Source organism: Eriocheir sinensis, chromosome 43, assembly GCF_024679095.1.
Source record: "Eriocheir sinensis breed Jianghai 21 chromosome 43, ASM2467909v1, whole genome shotgun sequence".
Lineage (NCBI taxonomy): Eukaryota > Metazoa > Arthropoda > Malacostraca > Decapoda > Varunidae > Eriocheir > Eriocheir sinensis.
The window spans coordinates 3,034,919-3,044,918 of record NC_066551.1 but is presented as its reverse complement, the minus strand read 5'-3'; the positions used below and the strand labels follow the sequence as shown (position 1 = coordinate 3,044,918).

Sequence of the window (10,000 nt, the reverse complement as noted above, 5' to 3'; positions counted from 1 at the left end):
GGAAAGGGGAAGGGGAAGGGAGATAAGAGGAAGGGTAGTGAAGATACGAGAGAGAGAGAGAGAGAGGAAGGACATCCTGTATATTATCTTAAAATTTCCTCCAATAACAATTTTTTTTCCTCTCGTTTCTCTCCTTCCTCTCCTCCGTCATTATCTCTCTTCCGCTGCTAATCACTTCCGCCTCCTCCTCCTCCTCCGTTGATACCTATTTCATGCAAGCGACCTCGAAGCATATACACCTCCACCTCCTCCTCCTCCTCCTCCTCCTCCTCCTCCTCTTCCTCCTCCCTTCGTTAGATCCATTACCTCCGTCACCATTAATCAAAGGAGAGTATTTTAGTGGAAGTAATTCTCTCTCTCTCTCTCTCTCTCTCTCTCTCTCTCTCTCTCTCTCTCTCTCTCTCTCTCAAGGGCTGTCAATCCACCTCCTCTGCTATTAAGAATGGACGATCAAGTTACCCATAAAGGCCTTAAGGATGACTTTTATGGTCTTTATATATAGAAATTTCGTCTTTATGTGATTTTACCTTTTATTTTCCTCTATATTTGGACATTTTTCAGGGGGTCTATTTCTTTATCTATCTCTTAATGTGTCTATCTATCTATCTATTTTTTGTCTGTTCTATTCATCTGTTTATCAATCTTTCTATTTATCTATCTATGTCTTGTATCTATATCTCAGTATCTATCTATCTGTCTGTCTATCTATGTGTCTTGTCTTCCTCTGTCTATTTTTTATCTATCTCCCTATCTATCTCTATATCTGTCGATCCTTCGCTATAGATTATGTGTGTATTTGAATATATTTTCCTAAGTGGCTTTTCCGATATTGTGGTCATATTTTTTTTTACTTTTTTACTTTTTTCGTCATTCAATAATCGATAAAGCGAGGTCGTAAAGTCTTTAAACGTCATTCTTTATTATGGGGTAAGTTTTTTTCATTTTTTTCCTTTCTCTTTTTTTTCATCATATTTTTTCCTTCTTTTATCAACGTTTTCCTTCTTTCCTGTTTATTACGTTTGTTTTCCTACGGTTTTGACTCTCCTCAATTATTTTCTTCATTGCAAAATCTTCTTTCTCTACTTCTTTTTCTTCTATTTCTATTTATTTCTTCTTCATTCTTTATCGTGTTTTATTTTTTCTTTATTTTTTTTCTTTATTTTTCATCATATTTTGTTTCCTCTGTTATCAGCCTTTTTTTCCCTCTCTTCCTTCCTTCGTTCTTGTTTATCACGTGTTTTTTTTCCTATGGTCTTCACTCCTATAATTTTTTTCCTTTATGGCAATCTTCTTTTTTCCTTCTATTTCTTGTTTTTTTCTTTTCTATTCTTATTTTCTTTCTATTCTTCTTTTTATCATTATTGTTATTCATCTTCATCATCATCTTTTTCTTCTTCATTCTATATTTTTTTCTTCATAGCAACTTTCTTTTCTCTCTTCCTCTATTTCTTCTTCTTGTTATCATTAATGTTGTTTATCTTCCTATTCTTCTTCTTTCCCTTCCTTTTCTTCTTTAATTTTTCTTCTTTCTCTTCTTTTTCTTCATTATATTCTTCATTCTCATTCTTTTGTATCTTCCTATTCTTCTTTAATTCTTCTTCTTCCTCTTCTTTTTCCTCTTTATATTCTTCTTTTTCACCTCCTTTCGCTTCCTCTGATATTTTCTTTTCTTTTTTTTGCTCCGTTTTTCTTAACCTTCATCTTCTTCCTGTTATTATCACCATTTATCTTCACATTCTTCTTCTTCTTCTTCTTCTTCTTCAATTCCTCTTTCTCACATCGTTTCGCTTCCTCTTATGATTCGTTGTTCTTGTTCTGTTTTTTAGTCTTCCTCTTCCTCCTCTTCTTCCTATCCATCATCTTCACACTCCCCTCTTCTCCTCCCCCTTTATTGGTTTATTAAACTTCCTGCATCATCATCATTTTCTTCGCTATCTCCTTCATCTTTCCTCCGTTAAACTCATTTTTTCTCTTTTTTTATTTCCGTTTTTATTTACTTTTTCCTTCTTTCTTTCGTCTTCCGCTCTTCCTTCCTTTCTTTCCATATTTATTTTTCTTTATTTCGTTTCACATTCATTTATATTTTTTTCTTTCATTCCTTCTCTTCCATTCCCCTTTCTTTCGTCCCTCCTTTTATTTTTTTCATCTTTCCATCTTTCTCCTTTCCTCCCTTCTTTCTTTCTTTGTTTCCTTATTTCCACTTCTCTGTCTTTCCTCCTTTCTTTCTTTCCTTACTTATTTCTCTCTTCTCCTCTCCCTTCATCAATCCATCTTTTTCTCTTTCATTATCTCTTTTAGCACATCATTCCCCTCATCATCATCTTTATCTGCCTTTCTTCACCTTCCCCTCTTACATAATTTCCATTCTCTCTACTTCGTCTCCTTTATTCTTCCTTCCCTCCTTCTCTCCCTTCCTCCTTTCCTCCTCTCCTTTCCTCCTTCCCTCCATCAGTCTCCCCTTGTTTCCTCCCTCAAATACCTCAAGAGTTGGCAAAATAGTTTGATATGATGGAGAGAGAGAGAGAGAGAGAGAGAGAGAGAGAGAGAGAGAGAGAGAGAGAGAGAGAATCCATATATAAGAAAACTCTACTGAAAGACGCAAAAATATGAACAACAAATCCTCAAAATACACTAAAGGAATCACAAGGGAAATAAAACCCACACAAAGACAATCAAATCCTACAACCCGATCCTGATCCTACTTCGCGGCTGATCCGATCCTCTTAAAAGCTATCCGACACCACTAATAAGGGATTCGGGGAGGAGGAGGAGAGGGATCAGAGAGAGGGGGGGAGGGGGATCCTATTGAGCTGCTCCCAAGAGGACTGGAAGCCGTGTACTGGAAACAAAGGACCCAGACATGGAATCCTGAGCCCTCTGGAATTGGAATGAGTGAGTCCGCACATTCCAGGAATTCAAGATCTTCAAGAGTTGGAATGCGAGACGCTGGATGAAGATGACGACGACGAGGAGGAGGAGGAGGAGGAGGAGGAAGATATGGGAAGTAGGAATGGGAGGGGAACTCTGGAAAAGGAATGGTGGATAAGAGAAAAGGTAAAGAAAGGTAAGGGAAGAGGAGGAAAAAAGAAGAAAAAGAAGGGAAAGGAAGAAAGGAAGCAGAAAGAGGGAGAGGAAGGGAGTGTTTCAATAGGAAGAAAAAAAGGAGGAAGATAAGGAATGGGAAAAGAGAGAGAGACCCTCAACTTTCTGAAGACGCATATAACTGAGTGAAAATGGAAAAGAACGAGAAGACAATGAAGAAAGATGAGACGGGACAGGATGGCGCAAAGAAGAAAAAGAAGAAAAAAGGAGAAAAGAAGAAAAAGGGAGGAGAGGAAATGCAATATAAAGTGTAAAGCGATATAAGAAGGGAACACGATATTGGAAACTCCAGCATAGCGGATGAGGGGAAGAAAGAAAGGGAGGAGGAGGAGGAGGAGGAGGAGGGAAAAAATAAGGTCGAAGAGGAAGAAACAAGGAAGGAAAGGAGGGAAAGAAAGAAAGGAAGGAAGAAGGGAAGAGAGGAAAGCCGGAAGACAGGAAGGAAGAGGAAGAAACAAGGAAGGATAGAAGAGAAAGAAATAAAGGAAGGGAGGAAAAGGCAAGCAGGAGGACAGGAAGGAAGAGGAAGAAGAAGGGAAAGAATCGAGGAAGGAAGAATAAGAGGGAGGGAAGTAAAAAAAGGAGAGCAAGGGAAGGAAGTGAAGGAAAAGAGAAGGGGGAAAGGAAGGAAAAAAAGGAAGGAAAGACAAAAAAAGAGGAAAAAGAGAAGAAAGGAAGAAAATAAGTGAATGAGGAAGAAAATAAAGAAAAACATTGAACCAGGTAAAGGCTTGAAGGATACGAGACACAGGGGATCCTACTGCGATCAAGGAAGGATCTGCGGAGCTTAAGGATCGCAAGGAAATGAGTTCACGGGGCGGATCCTGCATAAAGCGTCCTGCGGTGGTATCCTGCAGTGCCCTGACGTCCTATAAGGGTCCTACAGGGGTCCTACGGGAGTCCTACAATTCCTACAGATAAAATGTTAAAATTGGTAGAAAGGCGGTTGATAGATAGATAGATAGACAGTTGGGTCAGCAAATCTTCTTCTTCTTCTTCTTCCTACTCTTAATGTAACAATCGCATAATCTCCTCCTCCTCCTCCTCCTCCTCCTCCTCCTCCTCCTCTTCCTCCTCTTCTAAATTCTCATTACTATGCTCCTATCTTTTGTTTCCTCCTCCTCCTCCTCCTCCTCCTCCTCCTCCTCCTCCTCCTCCTCCTCTTCTTCTTCTTCTTCTTCTTCTTCCTCCTCCTCCTTCTAAGCCATTTCATTCACACTCATTCAAGAACATTTCACTTCTTCCTCTTCCTTCCTTCGTCCTTTTTTTTTCCTCCTCCTCCTCCGCCTCCTCTTCCAGTCTCTCTTCTCACCTCCTTAACCCATCTGTTTGCCTTCCTCCTCCTCCTCCTCCTCCTCTTCCACCTCCTCCTCCTCCTAAATATTGCCCTTCACTTGACCTCCCAACCTCATTTGTTCCCCTTCCTTCCTTCCTCCTCCTCCTCCTCCTCTGACTTTTCCCCTTCCTCTTCCTCTTCCTCCTCCTCTTCTTGCTCTGATTTTTTCCCCTTCCCTCTCCTCTTCTTCTCCCTCTTCCTCCTTCCAACTGCCCCCTCCAAATCAAGTCTTTCTCCTCCTCCTCCTCCTCCTCCTCCTCCTCCTCCTCCCTCTGTCAAGCCTCTAATGTCCCCTTGTGAATAATGACACAAGACCGCCCATTTCCCCTCTTTTTGGTGGTGGTGTTGATGGTGGTGTGGTGGTGATGATGGCTTTGGTGATGGTGGTGTTAGTGGCGGTATTGAAAGGTCTTGGTGGTGACAAAGGTGTTAATGAGTGGAGTTGAAGGTGATGGTGGTGGAGTTAGTGTTAGTGGTGGTGTTAAGTGAGGGTGGTATGAAGGTGTTATGTGGTATGAAGGTATGTTATGTGGTATGAAGGAAGAGGAAGAAGAAGGGAAAGAATCGAGGAAGGAAGGAATAACGGAAAGTGAGAGAAAGGAAGGAAGTAGAAAAGGAGAAGGAAAAAAATGAGAGGAGCAGAGAGGGAGAAGGGAAGGAAGGGAAAGAAGGAAGGAAAGAGCAAAGAGGAAAAAATGAATGATGAAAGTAAGATGAAAGAAAGGAAGAAATGGAGGAAGGAGAGAAGGAAGGCGGGAAACCGGAAGAAAGAGAGGGAGAGGAAGAAGCAAAAAAGGAAGACAGGAAGGAAGATCAAGGAAGAAAAAATGGGAGTATAAATGAAGGTGAATGAAAATGAGCAATAGAGGAAGAAAACCAGAATGAGAGGAAGGGAAATAATGGGACAGATGAGAGGTATGAAGTATGAAGGGATGAGGTATATATTATGAGGGTATTGCTTTTATTACTGTTTTTTTATTGTTTTATTGTTATTGTTGTTGTTGTTGGTGGTGTTGTTGTTGTTGGTGGTGGTATTCATGACGGTTAGACAAACAGTGATTAAATCTCCCAAAATTCAATCAAATGCTATACAATGCGATAATCAAATTCATAAATGCCAATGATTATAAATTCCTAAACCCAATTATCGTTTTTATTTATCGATATTTTTTTTGTTAATGCCTCGAAAGCACACACACACACACACACACACACACACACACACACACACAGAGATAGATAGATAGATAGATAGAGAGAGAAATAAAGAAATGAATAATTGAAAGACAAAAATAGTTGTGGTTAGTTAACTGTCTATTGTCTCCCCCTTTCTCTCTCTCTCTCTCTCTCATAAAAGGGTCCACCATTGTCACTTTTATCTCCGTTTCCTCTTTCCTCCGCCTCCATTCTTTCCTTCCTCCCCTCTCCTCCCCTCCTTCCTCCCCTCACCCCCATCTTCTTCCTCCCCTTCATTCCCCTCACTCCCTCCCCTCATCCTCCTTCCTTACTCCCCTTCCCTCAATACCTTCCCCCTCTTCCCTTTTCTTCCTCCCATCGTCTCCTCCTCCCCTCCCCTCCTCTTCCCTTATCTCTCCCCTCCCTCAACCCTTTCACAAGTTCCCTCATAATCGTGTTTCCTTCTCCTCTCCTTCACCTTCTCTTCTTACTATTTCCTTTCTCTATTCCGTTTCCTCTTCATCTTCATCTTCCCTCTCATTCCTTTTCTCACCCTTTCCGTTCCCATTCCCTTTCCTCTTATTCCTTCCCCTTTTCTTCCCTTCCATCTCCCCTTTCTCTTCCCGTTTTCTCATTTCTTTCCATTCCCTTAATTGTCTTCCCTTCCCTTCCCTTCTCTTTTCACTCATTATTTTCCTTTCCTTTACTTCTTTTCCCTTAACTCCTTCCCTTCCCTTTCCCTCCCTTCCCCTCTACTTTTCTCCTTCCTTTCCCATCCTCCACTTCCCTCCTCACTAACACACAACAACACGCCCACACAATGCTCTCTCTCTCTCTCTCTCTCTCTCTCTCTCTCTCTCTCTCTCTCTCTCTCTCTCTCTCTCTCTCTCTCATTGGCTTTTCTTCGTCAGCGACCCGGAAAATAAACACTTGAACAATAATAAAAACACGAAAATAGAGAAATAAGGCCAGTAATAAAAGTTTTGGGTTAATTAGATTTCGAGGCCCCAAAAAATGAACCGATCCGTGACTGTGTTTTCTGTTAATTAGGTTTGAAGGTGATGGTAATTTTTGTTGATAGTGATGGGAGTGTTTATATTTAGCTATTTATTTTATTTTATTTATTTACTTATTTTTTTATATTATTTTTTTTTTATTGAACGGTTTATTTATTATTTTTCTTATGATCTGTGGGGAGTTTTTTTTTTAAATCATGTTGTTTTGATTGTTTTGTTTGTTGTTGTTGTTGTTTTTATTATTTATTATTATTGTGAGTATTTATTTTGTCATTTTCTTTTTTTTCTTATTATCTTTCTTTTTTTATACTCTCTCTCTCTCTCTCTCTCTCTCTCTCTCTCTCTCTCTCTCTCTCTCTCTCTCTCTCTCTCTCTCTCCCCTTCCAACATTTCATTTCCCATTTCTTCTTTTTTTTGTTAAACTTTTTTTTCTCTGGTTTTCTCATTACCTTCTTCTCCCCAGGCACTTCTATGTTCTATGTTTCTTTTTTTATTCTCTCTCTCTCTCTCTCTCTCTCTCTCTCTCTCTCTCTCTCTCTCTCTCTCTCTCTCTCTCTCTCTCTCATTAAACTTCCGCCATTAATAAGGTTCAAGACGTTTATTTCCTCGCAGTCACACCCACCTCTCTCTCTCTCTCTCTCTCTCTCTCTCTCTCTCTCTCTCTCTCTCTCTCTCTCTCTCTCTCTCTCTCTCTCTCTCATACTCTTTTTTTCCTTCATACATTCATTAGTTTCATTCTTCCTTTCATCTCTCTCTCTCTCTCTCTCTCTCTCTCTCTCTCTCTCTCTCTCTCTCTCTCTCTCTCTCCCACGCACCCACCCAGCCACACACACACACACACACACACACAAAGGCGCACACGACAATTTCCCAGCAGCCGTAACAAGAGGAGGAGGAGGAGGAAGAGGAGGAGGAGGAGGAGGGACACAGAACACTGGATCAATAGATAACTACAATAAAAGGTTTTCACTATTCATTTAAACCTCCTCCTCCTCCTCCTCCTCCTCCTCCTCCTCTTCCTTTACCCTCGTCAAGGTCACACGTTGTTTTTCCTCACAATAGGCAGAGAAAAAAAATAAACAGAATGGAAAGAAAAGACAACAGAATATTTGCCCTGACTTTCCATTCAAAACACGAGAGAGAGAGAGAGAGAGAGAGAGAGTCATTAATCGAGACATTCCTTTCTTTCCATTTCCCTCATCCATTATGCAAAGAGAGAAAGAGAGAGGGAGAGCAAATCGTTCATTCACTTTTCATTTGACTTGTTGCTGTTGTTGTTGTTGTTGTTGTTGTTGTTGGTGGTGGTGGTGGTGGTTGTAAGCGAGTATGAGATAGACAGATAGATAGATAGATTGATAGATAGACAGAAGAGCAGGAATGAATGTTAAGGAAAGGATTAAATATGAGATACACAGATAGATATAAAAAAAATAGATGATGATGATGAAGAAGACAGTGATAATGATGGGGTTGTGTGAAGGTGGAGAGGGGAGAGTGAAGAAGGGTGAGGGATGGAGATGGTGATGAATATTAAATGATGAAAGATGATAATGATGATGATGATGATAATGAAAAGAAATATCAAAGGAAAACCAAGCTAATATATTTTTCTTTCTCTTTACAGATTAAAAAAAGAAATTAAAGGAAAAGAAGAAAAACAGCCAAGACAAGTCCACCTGTGTCCCAAACCAACCCCAGAAAATACAGGTAAGATTAATTTAACTGCACACACACACACACACACACACACACACACACACACACACACACACACACCAAACCAGAAAACGTTTTTACAACCAGATAAGCAAAGGGGGAAGAGAGAGAGACTTAAAAGCAGCAGGTTAATGGAAGCCATAAAGAAACTCTCTCTCTCTCTCTCTCTCTCTCTCTCGCTCTCTCTCTCTCTCTCTCTTGCAAGGAACGGAGGAACTCATACTGCTTTTAACTTCAAGGCCATACTAGACCATTGACCTCTCTCTCTCTCTCTCTCTCTCTCTCTCTCTCTCTCTCTCTCTCTCTCTCTCTCTCTCTCTCTCTCTCTCTCTCATGGTACCCCAAGGGATGTCAAATTCAGGTTCTTAATACACCACCGAATTACATACATATCCTCTCTCTCTCTCTCTCTCTCTCTCTCTCTCTCTCTCTCTCTCTCTCTCTCTCTCTCTCTCTCTCTCTCTCTCTCTCTCTCTCTCTCTCTCTCTCTCTCTCTCTCTCTCCTAAGGCAAAACCGACGGGGTGAAGATAAGCTTTATGGAAATACTGAACCAGTCTCTCTCTCTCTCTCTCTCTCTCTCTCTCTCTCTCTCTCTCTCTCTCTCTCTCTCTCTCTCTCTCTCTCTCTCTCTCTCTCTCTCACACACACACACACACACACACACACACACACACACACACACACACACACACTCAACAAACACCTGAGCAGCGCCTTCACTAACGAAGCGCAGGTGAGCTTTGGCACCTGTCCGTCCCTCCCTCTCTTCCTCCCCCCCACTGTCCGCCAGGTAGGAGCATGACGTCACACCTCACCTGACAGCACCACCCCTTTCCCTTTCCTCCCTCTCCCCCTTCCTTCTTTCTTCTTTGCTTCCTTCCTACCCTTCTGTCCTGCTGTCTCGGCCTCTCCTTCCTATCCTTCCTTTCCCTTTCTTTTCTCTTCTTCCTCCTAGTTTTCTTTCCTCTCTTTCCTCTCCCGTCTATCTCTCTCCCTCTTCTTCCTCTTCTTCGTCTGCCACTATCCTCCTCTTTCCTCCTCTTCCTCTCTCATGCACTTCTCTTCCTTTCCCTTTCTCTCCCTTTCTTCCGAGTTTTCTTACCTCTCTTTCCTCTCCCGTCTATCTCTCTCCCTCTTCCTCCTCCACTTCGACTATCACAACCCACATATTTCCTCATGTCCTTCCTTCCCTTCCTACTTTCTACTACTACAACTACCCTCTTCCTTCACTCATGTCCCTCTCCCTCTCCCTCTCCCTCCTCCTTCCCCTTTGCTTCCCAGCCTTCTGTTCTCTCTCAAGCCTCGTTCTCTGTTTCCTTTCCTCCCTACCATTAGTGTTGCTTCCCCTCCTCTTTCATCTTGTCCTTTACTTTGTCCTCCACTTCTCTTCTTTATATGTTCTTTCCCTTATCCTTCCCTGTTGCTATTCCTTCTCTCTGTTCATCAATGTCTTGTCCTCTCTTTCAACCCTATTCTTCTTTCAATGTCCCTTCCTTTCTTTACAACAACTAATATTCTCTTCTTTCCTCCCATGTCTTCCCCTGTCTTTCTACTCCTATTACTAACCTCCTCTTTCTCCTCTTCTCACTTCCTCACACTCTCTCCCATTTTCTATCTCTTCTGCCTATCCGTCTCTCCCATCCCCTATCTCTT

At 41.4% G+C, this 10,000-nt stretch overlaps 1 protein-coding gene and 1 long non-coding RNA gene across 5 annotated transcripts in view; one reads left to right on the top strand and one right to left on the bottom strand.

The window, feature by feature from the left end:
* LOC126980201 (multiple PDZ domain protein-like) overlaps nt 1-10,000 on the bottom strand; it is a 356,183-nt gene that overhangs the window by 151,247 nt on the left and 194,936 nt on the right. The gene's annotated exons all lie outside the window — the stretch shown is intronic.
* The window catches only part of LOC127010316 (uncharacterized), an 85,963-nt gene that overhangs the window by 52,101 nt on the left and 23,862 nt on the right, over nt 1-10,000 (top strand). For all 4 annotated transcript variants that reach the window (XR_007763043.1, XR_007763044.1, XR_007763042.1 and 1 more), the window contains one exon: nt 8,255-8,337. This is a non-coding gene — a long non-coding RNA (uncharacterized LOC127010316). The remainder of the gene's footprint in view (nt 1-8,254; nt 8,338-10,000) is intronic.